Source organism: Felis catus, chromosome F2, assembly GCF_018350175.1.
Source record: "Felis catus isolate Fca126 chromosome F2, F.catus_Fca126_mat1.0, whole genome shotgun sequence".
NCBI classification, from domain to species: Eukaryota; Metazoa; Chordata; class Mammalia; order Carnivora; family Felidae; genus Felis; species Felis catus.
The window spans coordinates 36,018,864-36,038,158 of record NC_058385.1 but is presented as its reverse complement, the minus strand read 5'-3'; the positions used below and the strand labels follow the sequence as shown (position 1 = coordinate 36,038,158).

Sequence of the window (19,295 nt, the reverse complement as noted above, 5' to 3'; positions counted from 1 at the left end):
ATTATTTTTTAAAAGTACTTGGCAAAGTCCATAGCACATGTTTTCTCAGCAAATTAGAGCTATCTATATTCTGGTATTATGACACTTTATATGAAAAATGAACATATATCTAAACATTCGCCATATTGATTAAGGTATTATAAAAATAATACACTGCATGAAAACATAATCTGAGAAGAAAATTGTTCTTAGGAAAAGTTAAGTGATCCATTTAGTTGGAGCAACTTTAGTAAAGTAAGTTTCTTGGCTAAAAGCCTTCTCAGAGATTCTAATATACTAATAGGCTGAATAGGAAGAATATGCCAAAGACATTTGCTTATTGCAAGTAACACACCAAGGTTTGATGGCACCTACTTTAGGAAGTGTTTATTGGTAAAGTTGAAGAAGGAAAGATATTTAGTGTAAAGACATTATCTTGTTACATATTTTTTATGTTTATTTTTGAAAGAGAAAGAGCATGCATGAGCATGAGAGGGGGAGGGGCAGAGAAAGAGAGACAGAGAGAGAGAGAGGGAGAGAGAGAGAGAGAGAGAGAGAGAGAGAGAGAGAGAGAGGATCTGAGGCAGGCTCTGCACTGACAGCAGGGAACCTAATGCGGGGCTTGAACCCAGGAACCATGAGATCATGACCTGAGCCAAAGTCGAACACTTAACCAACTGAGCCACCCAGGCGCCCCTATCTTGTTACATTTTTTTAAACAAGGACTGACCTCTGTGTAGAAAAATTGATCTGTCAGCAAAATGTAGAAAACTTAAAATTCATGTTGTTTTAGTTTTATTTTCTGAGTAGGAAAGATGGAAAATATCAGAAGAGAGTATTTGGGTTCAGAATGATCACTTTTGACATTATGCTATCCTTCCATAAAGTAGTATTTTTCCAATAAGAGCAGAAGGATACATATCAGATTTCCAGAAATGATTTGTAAACATTGTGAAGATTTGTATAGGTGGTCATATTACCTCTGAGTTCCCCTGATGATTTCACAGCCACATAAGGGTATTCCTAAATTTAGAAGCTTGTTTTTTGTTATTATACATCTTGCCCTGCATATAGGAGTCATCAATCCTTTAGAAGAAACATCATGACTCAGTACAAAATGCTGAGTCTCTGAAAACAAAGAAAATATCTAAATACTTGAAAAAATGAGAGAGACTACATGGAAATATAGAAATATAACCTAAGTAATTAAATATGAAACTTTAAAATTTCCCTGAATGCATATAAATTAGTGATCAAACCAATGACATAACTTATTACCTATTGATACATTTCACTTCAATTTATTTAAGAATAGGATTCAAATTATATTTTGGAAAGTATTTCTATTATCTTTTTTTTTTAATTTTTTTTCAGCGTTTATTTATTTTTGGGACAGAGAGAGACAGAGCATGAACGGGGGAGGGGCAGAGAGAGAGGGAGACACAGAATCGGAAACAGGCTCCAGGCTCTGAGCCATCGGCCCAGAGCCTGACGCGGGGCTCGAACTCACGGACCGCGAGATCGTGACCTGGCTAAAGTCGGACGCTCAACCGACTGCGCCACCCAGGCGCCCCAAGTATTTCTATTATCTTAAAGTTTATACCAATATGTTCACGAGGTCTTAACGGTATCTGGCACGTTGTGGCCATTCAGTATGTATTTATTGAATAAACGAAGTATATGACGAACTACAGAATATTAGCTTTGCCTCGAGAAATATCAACCTCACAGCTAACATTGGATTGAATGGTAAAAACCTGAAAGATTAGAAACAAGACAAAGATACCCACTCTGCCTTCTATGACAACTGAATGTCAAATTCGGTAAGCTTGCAGGATATAAAATCAACATAGAAAATCAATTGTTTCTTTACATTAACAAAAACCATTTTAAAAAGAAATTAAGAAAATAGTCTCATTTACAGTAGCACCAAAAAGAATAAAATTCTTAAGAATAAACAAAGGTCTTCAAAGACTTGTTCCCTGAAAACAATAAAACAATGATGAAAGAAATTAAAAGACACATAAATCAATGGAAAGAAACCCTGTGCTCATAAGATTGGAAGTCTTAATATTGTTGAAATACTCATGCTACCCAAAGTTATCTGCAATCCAATGTAATCCCCACCAAAATCATGATTTTTTTTTACAGAAATAGAAAAACTTCCTAAAATTCATAGGGAACCACAAAAGACCCAGAGTAGCCAAAGCAATCTGAGAAAGAACAAAGCTGGGAAGATCATATTTCCTAATTTCAAACTATTTCACGAAGCTACAGTGTTTACAATTGTATGGTAAGAGCATATAAACAGACCTACAGATCAATGGAAGAGAATGGAAAGCCTATAATTAAACCCAAGCATATATGGCCTACTGATTATTAACAAGGATGACAAGAATATACAAAAGAGGGAGGATCATCTCTTCAAGAAAATGTGCTGGGGAAACTGAATACTCATGCACAAAAAAATAAGTAAATGAAATAAAATTGGACTTCTCCTTTACAACAACACACAAAAATCAACTCAAAATAAATTAAAGACTTAAACCTAAGGCCTGAAACTATAAAACTCCTTTAAGGAAATGTAAGGAAAATCTTAACATCGGTCTTGGATATGACACCAAAAGCACAGGCAACACAGGCAAGTAGACAAGTAGAGACTATATTCAACTAAAAAACATCTGCACATCAAAGGAACAATCAACAGAATGAAAAGGCAGCATAAGAAATGGGAGACAATATACCTGATAAAAGGTTAATTTCCAAAATATGTAAAGAACTCTTGCAGCAGCAAAACAAAACATAAACGAGTAACCCATTTAAAAATTGAGCAAAGGACTTGAACACGCCTTTTCCCCCAAAACATTCAAATGGCCCTTAGGTATATGAAATTAATATATTACTAGTTAACAAGAAAATGAAAATCAAAATTATATCCCCTCACATTGACAGGATTGCTCTTATCAAAAAACAAAAGATAGGTCTCAAAGAGATTGTGAAGAAATTGGAAACTTTGTATACTGTTTTTGTGGAAATATAAATTGATTCAGCCACCACATAAAAACAGTATGGTTTTTTTTCACAAAATTAAAAATAGAACTACTATATGATCCAGCAATCCCTTTGGTAAGTATCCAAAATAATTGAAATCAGGATCTCAATGAGATATCTGCACTCCCATGTTCATTGCAACATTATTTACAATAGCCAAGTTATAGAAATATACACACAATCCAAGTATCCTTTGATGAATGAATGGATAAAGAAAATGTGATGCACACACACACATATTAGTAATAGAATATATAGACACATATATATGTATATGTGTGTGTGTATAATGGAATATTATTCTTCCATAAAAAGGAAAGAAATTCCGCTGTTTGTAATAACGTGGATGGACCCTGAGGGCATTCTGCTAAGTAAAGTAAGTCGAACAGAGAATGACAAGTACTGTATATTTTCACTTATATGTGGAATCTTAAAAAGGCTATATTCATAGCCTTTAGAGATAGTAAAATGGTAGTTGACAGGGAAATGGGCAAATATTTGGTCAAAAGGTACAAACTTCCAGCTATCAGGTGAATAAATTCTGGGGATCTAATGTACAGCATGGTGACTATCATTAACAATGATGTATGATATACTTGAAAGTTGTTAAAAGAGTAAATCTTACATGTTATCCCTCAAAAAAAAAAAAAGGTAATGACATGAGGGGATGGAGGTATTCAGTAACCTTACTGCGGTAATCATTTCCCAATATATACGAATCATCATGCCTAATACCTCAAACTTACGTGTTCTATGTCAGTAATACCTCAATAAATTGGGGAGGGGAAGTGTTCTATGATAATTAGCCATCAGGAAAATGTAAAATAAAAACACAATGAGATACCAATGCATACTTATCAGAATGTCGAAGTAAAAAGCTTTTGGTAACTCCAAATGCTAGCAGAGAAAGCCGATCACTCATACGTTGCTGGCGAGAATGCAAAATACAGCAGCCCCTCTGAAAATCAGTTCGTCAATTTCTTTTAAAACATAAAAAAGGATCTTAACATAAGACTCAGCAATAGCACTCTTAGACGTTTATCCCAAAAATATGAAATCTATGTTCACGCAGAAACTTGTACATGAATGTTCAGATACGAAGTAGTCAAAAACTAGAAACAATTAGGATATTCTTCTGTAGGTAAATGGTTATACAAACTGCAGTCACCAAAACTATGGAATAGTACTCACCAAGGAAAATAATTATAGCATAAGCCCTGACAGTTGATTTTTCTTTTTTTTTTTTTTAATCTAAGTGCCTGACTTCTGCTTGGATTGCTGAGGCATCCTCTTCAAAGACTACTGTCTCAAAAACACATTGCCATCCACAGAGCTACATGAGCCAGGAATCATTCCTCCACCCCCACCCCCATCCATCCCCACCATCATGAAGGCTCCTTAGTTTTAGAGATCTTGATTTAGTTAATGACCATTTGGACTGCTCATTTTTCTCTTCCTGCATTTTAAATTCCCACTCATATGTTTTAAACACACCAATAAAGAGTGATGCTGTGAAACTCCTGGCCTCCCATCCCAACTCCAATAAAAGTACAGCCCCAGGCCCATGTTTTTACTTTCTTTCTCTATCTGCAACCTTGCTGTGTGGCCCCAGATGAGTAGTGTGCATTCAAGAGTGGGTGAGCAATACACCTTGTCTCTTTCAATGTTTCCTGATGGTTATTGGTGAGGTTGTCTTGGAATCATAATGAGAACCACAAGGGCCAATTCAGCCACACCACTGGGTACCAATAGGTCGAGACCCACACCCAACAAGAACAGATTATTGATATGTAAGACAACTTGAATGAACCTCAAGGCAATTATGCTGAGTGGGAAAAGCCAGTCTTGAGTGGCTACATAGTATATGATTCCATTTATATAGCATTCTTGAAATGACAAAATTGTAGAAACAGAAAACAAGTTGGTGGTTGCCAGAGGTTAGGCTGGGGGGTAAGATGGGGTAGCTATTACTAGGTAGAGCAAAGAAGCCTTGTGGTGATGGCACAGTCTAGGTCTTGATTCTGGCAGTAGTTATACTAAGCCACACAGGTGATAAAATTTCAAAGAAATATATACACTTTTTTAGTCCATTTGGGCTGCTATAACCAAAATACTACAGGTTGGGTGGCTTAAACAACACAGATTTATTTGTCACAGTTCTAGAGGTGCCAGCAGATTCAGTGTCTGGTAAGAGCCTGCTTCCTGGTTCATAGACACTATCTTTTCACTGTCGTCTCGCACAGCAGAAGGGGTGAGAGAGCTCTCTGGAGTCTCTACCGATTCCACTCATGAGGGAAGGGCCCTCATGTCCCAATCACTTCCCAAAGGCCCCCACCTCTAAATTCCATTGCATTACAGATTCAGTTTCAACGTGTTGATTTTGAGGGGACACGACCATTCAGTGCATGGCATACACACATTCACACTAACCAGTATATGTAACTGGTAAAATAGTAATAAGGACCGCGAATCATACCAATGTCAATTTCCTGGTTCTGATCTTATACTATAGTTATGCAAGATGTGAACACTGGGAAGGGTAGTGACGTAGGCATGGGACCTGCTTGTACATTTCCTGGCAACTTCCTGTGAAACTACAATTAATTATTTGTGCTAAGTACATATAGGCACTCAAGAAATAGTTTTTAAATTACAAAAAAGCATCACCATTAAAAGCAGACAATTTATCTTTAAATTCATTCTAACAATTAACCTAGGTCTAAATGGTTCAGGATGGTGTTCATACATATTCCCCATTTCTAACTTGTAATGGACATGCAGTCAATGTATCTTACAGTTCTGCAAATGGATTTCAAATCATTAATAAATGGATACATTAAATTCTTACTTCTTAGAGTAACCAAAGTACAACATATGGCAAAGATATAAAAGTGAATTTCATTTGTATAAAGTAAGTGCAGCAGCAGAAGAAAAACTTGATTACATTAACACCAAGGAAGAGACTCGAATCCCTCATGTTGCCCCAGTTTTCAAACTTAGATGTGGTATTGATTTTTGCACCTTGTTAAACTAAAACTTACTGTCAGAGACCATTTTTTTTTTATTTTGGGAGACCTTTTAAGATAAGAAAATTGGGCTTCATCTTATCTTAATTCATCTGATGAAAGCTTTCTCATTCTCTCACTTATTCTACTCCTTCTCTACCACCTCTTTTACTCGTTAATAGACAAGGTTTCACTTCAGGCACAGAAGAATCGATACAAAACTAAATCCAGCGTACTACCCATCAGAGACTAAATGAAGAAGTATATGAAAAGTCTTGTAGTTTGAGTAAAATCAGTGAAGCCTGCCCTTTTGTTACTTAACCTTTTAGTTAATCAAAAGCTCATTAGAAATAAAAGAGAAAAGTATTGGATACACTTTCTCAGAGACTGACTCAGGTATTACAGTAATAAAAGTAATACAGATCCCTAAAACAGTGGCTTAAATATTACTGCAGTTCCTTTCTTTCTCAGGTGGAAGAAGTATAGAAGTACGTTCTCCAGACTACTTTGGTATTTCTAAGAAGATATGTGGGCCAGGCTTCCTTCTAATTTCTCCCCATAGACCCTAGGGTATGGCTTTGCATAGTATCTTTGATTAGATAAGAGAGCTGCTAGAGTTCCAGCTATCTCAAGTGCATTCCAGGCAGCAAGATAGAAGAAGGTCTACAATATCATTTTCAGAATCCCTCAGAAGTTCTACACAGTACTTTCATTTATATTATCATGACAATAACTTATCTAATGGTTATCTGCTGAAAGGGAAGTTGGAAAGTTTCCTTATGAAAAGGAGGGAATGTGCTCACTGAAAATTGTAGATTTCTGGATTTCAGAGAAGAAAACTGAATGGCTCTTGGGACATAACTAAACATCTCTGCCCACAGGCGTCATGGAGTTTATTCCAGTTTGTGAATTCCTTCCTGAACAAGGAATGTATTGAATTTCAATGCAAAAAATAATTATGTATCTGCGACGTGCTTATTGTGAAATGCTTAGTGGCATCTACAAATGTGGAGAAAATATTTGCAAATAAAATACCGGATAAAGGAGTTGTATCCAAAACACGTAAATAACTGTTACAGCTCAACAAGAAGAAAAATAACCCAATTTAAAAATGAGCAAAGACTATGAATAGACATTTCCCCAAAGAAGACATATAGGAAGTGTCTAGCTGACTTAGTCAGTAGAGTATTTGACTCTTGATCTCAGGGTTGTGATTTTGAGCCCCACACTAGGCGTGCAGCCTACTGAATAAAATAAACTCTTCAAAGAAGATATATAAATGGCCAAGAAACACATAAAAAGGTGATTAATAATATTTGTCATCAAGAAAATGGAAATAAAAAGCACAAAGTGATCCCACTTCATACACACTAGGATGGCTATAACCAAAAAACACAGAAAATCGTAAATGTTGGTGAGGATGCAGACAAATTGGAATTCTCATACACTGCTGGGGAGATTGTAAAATGGTGCAGTCACTTTGGAAACCAGTCTGGCAGTTCCTCAAAATGTTAAACAGAGTTATTATATAACTTAGAAATTCTACTCCTAGACATATGTCCAAGATAAATCAAAACATAAATCCATACAAGAACTTGTACATGAATATTCATACTAGCATTATTCATAAGAGCCAAAAAGTTGAAACAACCCAAATGTCCAGCAACTGATGAAATGGACAAGCCAAATATGGTATATCCACACAGTGGACTATTATTTAGCAATAAAAAGGAGTGACATACTAATATATGCTATAATAAGGTAAACCTTGAAAACATGGTAAGTGAAATAAGTCACAAAAAATGCATACAGTAGCCCCTCTCACCCACAGGGCATACATTCCAAGACCCCCAGTAGATGCCAGAAATAAGTTAGTACTGAACCCTATATATACCATGCTTTTTCCTACACATACATTCCTAGGATAAAGTTTAATTTACAAATTAGGCACAGGAGATTAATAATAGCTAATAATAAATAGAATTATAACATTATACTATAAAAGTTATATGAATATGATCTATCTCTTCTCTTAAAAATATAATTATATTTGCTATTCCTCTTGTGATGACGTGAAATGATGAAATGCCTATATGATGGGATAAAGTGAGGAGAATGACATAGGCATTGTGACATAGCAGGTTACGGCCTACCTTCTGTGGTTTAATGTTGTAATTGAACATTACTGTGTAATTGAACATTAATGTTGTAATTGAACTTCTTAACTGTGGTTTAATGTTGTAATTGAAACTGAAGAATATGAAGTTGTGGATAAGGGAGAGTACTGCATTATATTATTCCAATATATAAAATGACCAGAATAGACAAATTGGTAGATTCCAAAAGTAGATTAGTTGTTGCTAGATTTGGGGGTGGGAGGAGGGAGTTACTGCTCAGGGGGATTCAGTGTCTTTGGGGGATGATGAAAATATCCTGGAATTAGCGATGAGAGTCGCATAACATTGTGAATATGCTAAATTTACGATTTAAATGTTTCGATTTAATGGTATACGAATTATATCTTACTAAAGTTGATGTAAACTAAAAATGCCTAAGGGCAAAAGGGCATTGAGACAAACCATAATTCCTTGTCCTTGAAAATACTATGATTCAGTGTGGACTGGGTAGGCAAGTAAACAAATAATTATGTTTCATGCTCTAAAACTGTTATTGCAAGCATTAGGGAAGCATAATATCACACGCCAACATTTTGAAGAAACATATGACAATAACATCTGTGGTACATTTAGTTGTCAACAGCTCACATGTATTAGAGCAAACTAAAAAATCTCCCATTAATGACATACTCAAATAGAATATGTATACTTGCTTGTCACCCTAACTTCAAGCAGAGTATTCAAGGGTCTAATTTAATATACAATAAATCTTTTTATCTCAAGTATTTCCTTTCGCTATCTAGTAAATTGTTCATCTAGTACTTTAACTCAATCTAAATTTGTACAGCCTTCTGAGACTATGGAGAATATTTGTTTACCTCTCTTCACAAAAGAGCTTTCCATAAACAAAAGAGACAATAACGTCTACCTTATATTCCTGTGTCTATGTCAAGAGTAGACCTTCCCCTGTTGCTAAAGTTAGATTCCTGAAGAAAAGGTAAGAAATTAAAGACTGAAGGTTTCAGATCCCACAGATTTTGTTTTTTTTTTTTTTTTAAGAAAACAAAACAAAACCTTGAAGAAAGGGTTAGTCCAAGGTCAATCTTTCAAAACATTTGTAAGATCTTACATTCATTAAAACAAAAGAGCCTAAAGAATATTATTGTTAATTTCATGATTATTGATGCTAAGATCAGATACTTCACTAAATTCTTTGCATAGATTATGTCATTAAAACAAGTAAATACTAATATTTATTGTTCCCATTTTTCTGTTGAGAAAAATAAGATGAAGGACATCAAATAGTTGCCCAAAGTTACAACCAGGATTCATATTCCCAGGAGTCAAAAACCCACTTTCTACTACAGCATATATATTTACTTTAGTATACTATTTTTTAAAAGACCCAAAAAGAAAAATAACAACAGTAACCAATATTTATTTTAAATCTATATAGAAATAGATATCATGCTAACAAGTTTACAGTACCATTTAATTGAATTTAATAAGGAGAAAGTCATATTTAATAGAACTTAAATTAATAATAATGAGTATTATAAAATTAAATTCTATCACTAATGATAGCATGATGATGGTGGTGATAAAGTTGAAGAAAAAGGATATGTACATCATTATGAGAAGACGACTCTGGGTCTAATTCCAAATTACAATTGTTAATTTAAGGACTTAGCAGGAAGCTTATGGTCTATCAAGTATGTTTTAATGGAAATGTAGCATGTGTTCTTTCTTCAACTGTTTGAAGAAAGTTGAAGTGTGGACTGAGTAGTCTTTTTTAAAAGGTTTCTTTTTACCACATTATATGTAGTAGAAAATCATTCAAGCCTGGTCTGAAGACCAGTTAGAAGAAAAGATCAATTTCCATTTCTTTTAGGTTATCAAAGATGTTTAAGGGTAGATTAAGAGATTGCTTAAGTATTTTGGGTTAGTTTCACTGTGGGCCTTATATCTGTTTCTCCTTGTCATTACTCAATGTAATAATTGGATATTTAAGATCAATTTCAGGAATCTCATTAGGGTGAAACCAGCTAATGACTTTACTTAGGTCAAGGTATTAGATTCTTGTCTCAAATATTTTACAGATATTGCAGTTTTATTTTTTATTCTTTTGTTCCTTTAATTTCTTTGCCTGTACTTAGAAAGTTACCTGTGGTTTGATTCTGTAGTTTCTTCCATATTGTATCTCATCCAAAGACTATTTTTCCCACAGTTTGGTGCTGAATAAAATAAGCCTTTCTATACCTCTTTTAATGTAACCTTATGAATGATTTGATGGATTTTTCAATATGATATGACATGCATCTGATGTAATTGTTCTTGAAAGCTTTGATTATATCTTGAGTAAAAATAAAGTTCAAAATGGGAGAAGAGGATAGATACTAACATTTGAGGAGCACCTGGGTGGCTCAATCGGTTAAGCACCTGACTTCAGTTCAGGTCATGATCTCACAATTTGTGGGTTTGGGCCCCACATCAGGCTCTGTGCTGACAGCTCAGAGCCTGGAACCTGCTTCCAATCTGTGCTTCCTTCTCTCACTGCCCCTGCCCCACTTACACTCTATCCCTCTCTCAAAAATGAATAAACATTAAAAAAAAATTTTAAAGACTAACATTAGAATAAATACAGATTAATTGCATCAAATGATTAGTTTTAGAATCAACACTTTGGATGAGGTATCTATTTACTTATAAGTATTATTTAACCTCATCAATGATATGTTATAAAAAGCAAATCGCCATTACCCTAAATATTCTTTTCTAGAAGCAGAACCAAGGCATAGTGTCATGGTAGGAAGAAGTGAGAGGAATGAGCCTGTTCCCTTCTAACAGAATAAGATTTAAAACACCATACTATATCAGGGATATTTTCCCATGAAGTCATCTATAGTGGTTCACTTATTTTTAGAAAAGACAGCAACTCAGTTCAGATTGACGTAAGCAAAGGAATATTTGGTTTATATTTTCCTACTTTACACATGGCTGGATCTTGCTGCTCATATTATGTCAGTCCATACATTGAATCCCATTGGCTCCAAATGACATGGTTGTATCTCCCACCCATGTTTGATCTAATCACTATAGCTAAAAATATGAAATTGCTATAATTAGCCATCCCTATATCCTATGATCATTCGTGGAACCAATGTCACCTAGACCTCATAGACTAACAGTTAATGAGGTCTGGATCCTCAAGGAAAATTGGAGTGCATGTAGTAGGAGAAAGATCAATGAATCCTGGACAAATGGGTGTCTACTAATCTACACAAAAAATAAGTGCACTAATTTATTCCAAACTTTCTTAAACATTATACCTTTTTATCATTGTTAGAAAGAGGGAGACAAGACATGCTATTGCAAATCTAGCTTAGTGCCATTTTAGTCAAAAATGTATTCACATGACTGAATCAGCTACTAAGATTCTTTATCAGCTACTTTATCAGCTACTAAGATACTCTAAAACAGCAACGCATCTTTATTACTCTTATTTCCTGACATATGTTATATCACACAGTACTATGTACTTCCTCAATTGATTGAACTATTTTTTTATTTTTTTTTTTTTGAGAGAGAGAGAGAGAGAGAGAGAAAGAGAGAGTGTGTGTGTGTGTGTGTGTGTGTGTAGGGAGGAGAGGCAGAGAGAGGGGAAGTCACAGAATCTGAAGCAGGCTCTGGGCTTTGAGCTGTGAGCATAGCCCAACACCTGGGGCTTGAACTCAGGAGGCAACCATGATATCATGACCTGAGCTGAAGTCGGACAGTCAACCAACTGAGCCAACCAGGTGCCCCGATTGAACTATTTTTTAATCTTACCATTATAAAATAATTTTGTTAGTTAATATATATTAAAATAATAGTTAATTTTTGCTTTTCTGTCAGTTTTATTTACCAGAAGTAACATTGAAAGTAGTAAAGGAACACAATGATTGTACTTAAACATGTGGTTCTAATATGGTGTTTCCTAATTCTTTCATGCAGTCAATTGTTTTCATTTCCAATGGAATATAATTTAAAAGATGCTTTAAGAAGCCTTATTAAAAGAAATTACTAAATAGCATTGCAGGCCTTAGTAGCAGAGCATTTACAAAAGGAGAAATAATTAAGCATAAAAACAAGCTATTCATAAAGCTTTGTTCCAAACCACACAACCTTGTTTACCTGCTTTGCTACCATTTAACAGCTGAAAAATCACTTTCTAATCCCCTTCTATTCAAAGTCTCAATGCCCCACTGGCAGGAACACTAGGCTAACATTCAGTGTGTAATCTCCTCTCAGCCTATCATTTTCTTAATTTGTTCCATTTACAAAGTAAATCTGCAAACTGACCTTTTAATGAATAACTACTCTGAAATGGCCTCAAATAATACACCTGTTAAATTACCTACCTTTTTGCCTTTCTCTTTCTGTCTGTAAACTGATAATTTTTATTCTGACATCCCCAATGTTCCCTGATACTAAAATATCCATGCTGTTAATCCAATACTCTTTGGAACTGTATAAATTTACCTTACTCATAAGGATAACTAGAAGTTCAAAAAGGTAATATTTATCTTTGTGAAAGGCATATGTAGTGAATACATTAAGTTGAAATTTGCTCTATTTGCTTTCAACCTACCCTTCTAGCCTCTTCTCCTGCCAGATAATACTATATAAAATATATTCCAGTCAGGCATGACTTCTTGTCATTTCCCTGTCTACCATATCCTTCCAAAACATTGGAACCAGCATTTCCTCAGGTAAGCATTCTTTGAATTCTGGTGGAGTCCTGTTTCTAAAGCTTATCATTTTAGAAGATTTGGTCATTTTTACTCCTGAAGATATATTTTTCATCCAGGTTTATGTCAGGACATGCAAAGCGAGACAAAGAAACAGGACAGTTGAATTGAGTAATGAGAGATTTGAGATTTGAAATACTTTGGGGAGTGAGAGAAAAAGCTAGCCAAAATCTCAGACAATGTTTGATTACCCAGAGTTAGGGATAGTGATGGCTAAACTAGGTTAGAGATGATTAATTTGTGCTGTCACCAGTTTATAAGCTACTATAATTTCCTGAAGCGGTATGCAGCTGAAGGCATGATTTAAGAAGTCAGTTGGGGAAACACATCTATTTTAGATTTTAGAGATTGAGAGGCAAAAATGGAAGAGTCCCCAGTGCCTCTAAGTTCCAAGGTATTCCCATGAAGTAGGCTATTGAAATGGAGTCTAGGACATAACCTTAAGATTAAGTAAGTCTTTACAGGTATGTGAAATTGGGTCTGTTTCCCACATGGATGTTAGACTATTTCCCTGACCACAGTAGGAATAGGCAACAAGAAGTTTATATGTGGAAATTCACTTCCCTCTCTAATACATGGAGAACAAAATAGGAAAACTAGACATGATGGTAAAGGAAGTTTTAGAATTCACAAAAGCTGCATTTCATAAATCTCAATAATCGGGAGCTCTTTAAATGAAGAACAAAGATAATATTGATTTGACACCAGAAATACCAGTAATTCTCCCTGGCCCCGTGGTATGTTAGAGTGGGAGACTGAGCCATTTCCACTCTAGAAGGTAACAGAGTTAATGTCACTCATGAGAGAGAACTGGGTCTTCTTTGAGGAAAAAGATGAAGGAAAAATAATTCATTTAGATGCTGAAGATATAGAAGAGTTTGTTCGAAACAGGAAAGTTGTGGGCAAGCCTGGGTGGCTCAGTCAGTTAAGCATTCAACTTAGGCTCAAGTCATGATCTCATGGTTTCTGAGTTTGAGCCCCACATCCGGCTTTGTGCTGACAGCTCAGAGCCTAGAACCTGGAGCCTGTTTCAGATTCTGTGTCTCCCTCACTCTCTGCCGCTCCCCCCACTCATGCTTTGTCTTTCTCTCTTTCAAAAATAAAGATAAACATCAAAATAGCAAAGTTCTGGAGTATAATGGGGAAAAGATCCAATCAGATGGAAGAAATACTGGTAGCAAAATGGTAACTACAAATGAAAGAACATTTGGTTAGATTACCTTGCATTTTCACCATGGACCAAAGATGGTAGAGGTGAAAAATGCTGATGACATGATACGGTTTTTGCTCAAAGTGTATATTGAGGAGACTTTTTTCTTGTATTTCTGAAGGCCTCTCCTCCAGAACGTTAGGAAGATTTAGATTCCAATGTTCCCACCCTCTGGATGAATTTAGTTAAAGTTTCTAGGAGAATCCAGCCTTCATAAGGTAGTGAAAATGAAGATAACCGTAGTGGATTGAGAGAAAACTCCTTCCATCAGAGTTTCCCAGGTGATTTCTATACTAATACCCTCGCTTGCTCATGGATATAGTTTCTCTATGTGGCTGTGAAGATAAAGCATTACTGGAAAAGCTATGTGGCCACTGGAGAAATGGCCCTCAGTTGGAATTCTTCCCAGGCCAACTGGAAGAGAACAGATAATTATCCAATAGGTCTACTGCCAAGAGAATGACAGCAGATGGCATTTGATCCTTACAGGGTAATTTATTTCATTTTCTCGCCATGCTATGTATCACTAATTCCGTCATCTCCTATTACTTAATTTGTTGCTTTTTGGATTACGTTTACAATATCTGATACGACACACCCTCTTATTTAAACATTTTTTCATTCAAGACCTCCCAAGTCTAAAAATGCATTTATCTTGCTAGAAATAAAATAACCAAGAAAGTGCATTTAAGTAAGAATATGATGGTTTGGAAAAACATCTAAGATCATAGTACAGTCTTTTTTATTGTGGTGTGTGTGTGTGTGTGGTGTGTGTGTGTGTGTGTGTGTGTGTGTGTGGTGTGTGTCGTGTGTGGTGTGTGTGTGTTCTGTCTTCTATTTAAAGTGAGTTCCCGTGGTGTGTTTGGAACAGTATCTGGCATTTTCCATCTTGGGTAGCAGTGAGTTGACTGTCCTTCCATAGAGATAACTCAACTTTATTTAGTTAAATAAAACCAATTGTAATAAAAGAGCAGATGGGATGATAAGAGGAGCACATATTCTAGTCCCACTGGGCTAATAAACTGCAATACTATTCCACAAATGGCTGGTATAAGGCTCCCGAGAATTATAGAATTGGAGGGACCTGACTGGTGGAAGGCACCTGAGATGTCTTCCTGGCTGGTGTCCTTTCCAATAAATAAGGGTTTTCTACTAGACTCCCACCACATTGCTACGTGCTTCAACATTTCTACTGAAAAGATTACTATGATTTTCATTCTAAGTTATATAATTACTTAAGGCTATAGATTTCCCTTTTTAAAAAGCATTAGTAATACCCACCACTATAACACAAGATGTTTTTGACTTATTGTTATTATTTAATAAAAACTACTATTTCTTTTAACTTTGAATTAAGCACACATTTGATAAACATGCCTTCTATGTTTCCAGGCTGTTCTTCCCTTCAGGTTATCTACATAGAACACCACCTTGGTACAGTTGCAAAACCAGCTACATATACTACTAATTTGCCGAGACAATTCAGCTCTTACAAATTGTTGACTAAAGTGTGTAAAAGAGAATACAACAGTATTCAAAAATATTGCATAATAGCAGATAACTATGGTGGAAGATAATTTAATACTTCATATAGATCACTAAAAACAAGGAAGTTCAATAATCAGTGGCAAGGGCATCCATGCTAGCTGACTGGTTGATTCAGCAGCTTGGTAGATTCAGATATCTAAATTCTGAAAGAAAGTTTTAGGAATTAAAATTCGGGGGAAGAAGTCCTATGCCCACAGAGGTCTAGCAAGAAGTTTTGGAATTTGCAGGTAGGTATCATAACCTAGCATAAAATTTGTCAGGGAATAGGTTCACTACAAATGTTGATGGAAATGAATTAGTAAAAATAGGAACACAGTAATTTAACTAGAGTGGAAGGTCAGAGACAAATACAGATATAATTGTGCTAAACGGTCGTACTGCTGAATTTGCTGGGTTTTCCTTTATTACTTTGTATAAGAAATGATATTGAATCCATAGACTGCACCAGATCTATCTGGGCCTACAGTTAGGGCTTAATTTGATAGATTTAGGAACAAGCAAGCAGACAGGCCATTACAGCAGAATTTAATGTACTGAATTTTAAGAGCTAATTTATAAGATGTCTCCCCGGATTATGGAAGAGTTTATTTACAGAAAAAAAAAAGCTTAATTTTCGATTACCTCTCTATATCATCTAGTCCACAAGATGGCAGGTCACAATAGGCCCATTATATAATACCTAAGAGTACAGAATTCTGGTTCTTCAACACTACTGTCTGAGGGAGTGTGACTTCATTTTCTCTGTCTAGAGCAGCAACTTCCCAGTAACTTCAAAATGCTGACTAATTATACTTTACATTTAAAGCAATTATTGTATTTGAGGCTTGTGGTAAAGTTCACTGTACTGTGAGCTCCAAACACTGATTCTGAAATCAGAGTTTGCCAAGAAATAGCTGTTAAATATAATTCAAGTCATAGCCTCTATTAAAAGGAAGCAACAATAACTAGCCCACCCACTTCACAGAACCTTGTAAAAATTACAATAAATACTATATGTAAATATTAACCGTGCAAGATGTGAAAAGACTTTGTTTAGTTTGCAGTCTGTCTATGTTAGCACCTGAGCAGCTGGTTCCAGGGACACAAGGACTGTGACTATAAATGTTGCTTGGATCCATCCAGTTCAGAAATTTTCTTCTTAACGATAGATGGTAATTTACTTTTTATTTCTTCTCATTTCATAAGGACAATATAAAGTTATTAGTTGAGTATAACTTCCACTAGGAATTAACTACATACAGAATAGCACATGTTTAACCTAAGTATAAAATAATTATAAAAATAAGCAAAGAATGGTATTAGGTAACATTAAATAATAATATCATCCATTAAACACTGATAGAACACTACTACAGATTCTTTGTGAATTTTCTGTTACACTGTGCTTGAGGTATTCCAATCACTATTTTACTGTTTTAAAAAAAGCCACTATAGTTCAAAGTAATACACTCAAAGTAGAAGAGTTGGGAACTGAATTCAGACCAAGCCATCTTTAAACCATTAGTAGACACTGTGTAAGACTGGGTATATAAAACAGATAGGCATAAGTCTGTGTGAGCTATCCTATATCATACAAAGCTTCAAAACTAATGATAATAATTATGAGCTATTATACCTGAATCCCTAGTATTTGGCCCAGTGCTTAGTACATCACTGAATCTTCTTTCATTATCAAAACCCATTCTCTCTTTTGTTTTTAGAGAGCACAGGGAGGGGAGGGCCAGAGATAGAGAGAGAGAGAAAATATTAAGCAGGCTCCACACCAAGCATAGAGCCCAACTCAGGGCTTGATCTCAAGACAGTAAGATCATGACCTGAGCTGAAATCAAGAGTCAGACGCTTAGCCCACCAAGCCACCCAGGAGCCCCAGAGACCATTCTCTCTTAATAAGACATTTAGGTAAGCCCACAGGCAGATATGGATAAGGCACTGATTTTGTGCTACCCTTATATGAACTTCAGCGATTCCAGAACACAGTTTTCCTTTTTCTTAGATAATGTCCAATCAAATGAAGATATAACCAAGAATAACACAGTCTTTAGTTCAGACAAGCCAAAGTTTTCCCATTCCCATTTAATGTGTTATTTTGGTGCTTCTATGCTTTGCTCACGATTTCCATTTACCTGCATTTCTTCCACAACATCTATCTGTATAATGCCAGTCTAAGTTTCATACTGATTGACATTTATTCAAGTAAAACTATTTCCTTCTACAATTCAAAGTTTCTTAGAACTATACTTGCATTGGACACAGATCTGTGCCCTTCCTCAAATTCCTTCCACTGACTTCTTTATTTCTCTTGGTTGAAGCTCCACTTTTTCTGAGCCACCTCTTTACTTCTAGGCTTGGAAGAAATGTCCACCATGGACATTGGAACTGCCTTTGAGAGTGACTACCCAAGGCACCCGATGATTCAACTTGGAGGTGCAGCGTGTAAGTGTGCTGTGGAATGAAACACACAATGGAAAGTGTGTGAAGGGAGACAGGCACCAGGTAATTCCTTCCTTTTGCTATCCAGAGAATCTTACAGGAGTTTCTGTAAACAAAAATGATCACCCACTGAGTGATCTGCGTGTCTCTTTGCTGCTCCTTGTGAAGTGAGTCAAGCTTCGCATTGTTCTGGGTCTTTCCTAACTTCAATTTTCTTTCCCTCAACATTCTCTCTGGTGAAGCTTCAGCATCTTAATCTTTGCCTGTGCTTTGCTCTCTAGAAATATGCAATAATACTTAAGATTACTTAAGAATTTTTAATTTTATTTACATTACTCCTAGGTCAGTGGTTTTCAAAATTGTACTTTTTAGTCAAGAAACCATTTCTTCAAATATATTTTAAAAGTATAAAATATTGGGGCACCTGGGTGGCTCAGTCAGTTGAGTGTCTGAATCTTGATTTCAGCTCAGGTTATGATCTCACAGTTCATGGGATCAAGTCCCGTGTTGGGCTCCTCACTGAGCATGGAGGCTGCTTAAGATTCTCTCTCTCTCTCTCTCTCTCTCTCTCTCTCTCTCTCTCTCTGTCCCTCTCTCCCTCCGTCACCCTCCTCCACTCACACACTCTCTCTCTAAAAAAAATAAAAATAAAAAAGTACAAATACATTGTACTTTTTAGTCAAGAAATCATTTCTTCAAATATATTCTAAGGAGATCAACATACTTAGAGCTGCCAAACTGAAGTACAGGTGTGTGTGTGTGTGTGTGTTAGAGACATCTGGATTCCCCCCCCCCCTTTCAACTCCCTTTCCCTTGGGAAATGCTGAAGTACATCTTATGAACTCTTAGAAGCTTACCTCCCAGAGGAGGTTTTGGAAGTAAATGCTCTATTTCTATTATGTAGAATAATACACTGCACTGTAAAAATGCAGGGACGTCTGAGGTGTGATTGTCCCCTAATGTAAAAGTAGCAGCAAGAGTTGGTAAAGTTGATGGAAATGAGGAAATACTCTCTACTATTTGCCATTTTACAGTTCTCGCTCAGATTTTCCAAATATATGTCAGGAAGAGAATAACTTATATTCTCCCTGAGAAACAATAGTCCTCCATTTCTTAGAAGATCTCTACTTTTTGTCCTCCCCAGGTCACACTGCATGTCACCCAG

The 19,295-nt window shown here is 35.8% G+C and overlaps 1 long non-coding RNA gene across 2 annotated transcripts in view; it reads right to left on the bottom strand.

The window, feature by feature from the left end:
• The window catches only part of LOC123383155, a 122,277-nt gene that overhangs the window by 58,045 nt on the left and 44,937 nt on the right, over positions 1–19,295 (bottom strand). Inside the window, exon 4 of one of the 2 annotated variants that reach the window (XR_006592597.1) lies at positions 17,016–18,142. The exons of the other annotated variant lie outside the window; for it this stretch is intronic. This is a non-coding gene — a long non-coding RNA (uncharacterized LOC123383155). Of the gene's footprint in view, positions 1–17,015; positions 18,143–19,295 lie in introns of those variants that run through there. 2 annotated transcript variants of the gene reach the window in all.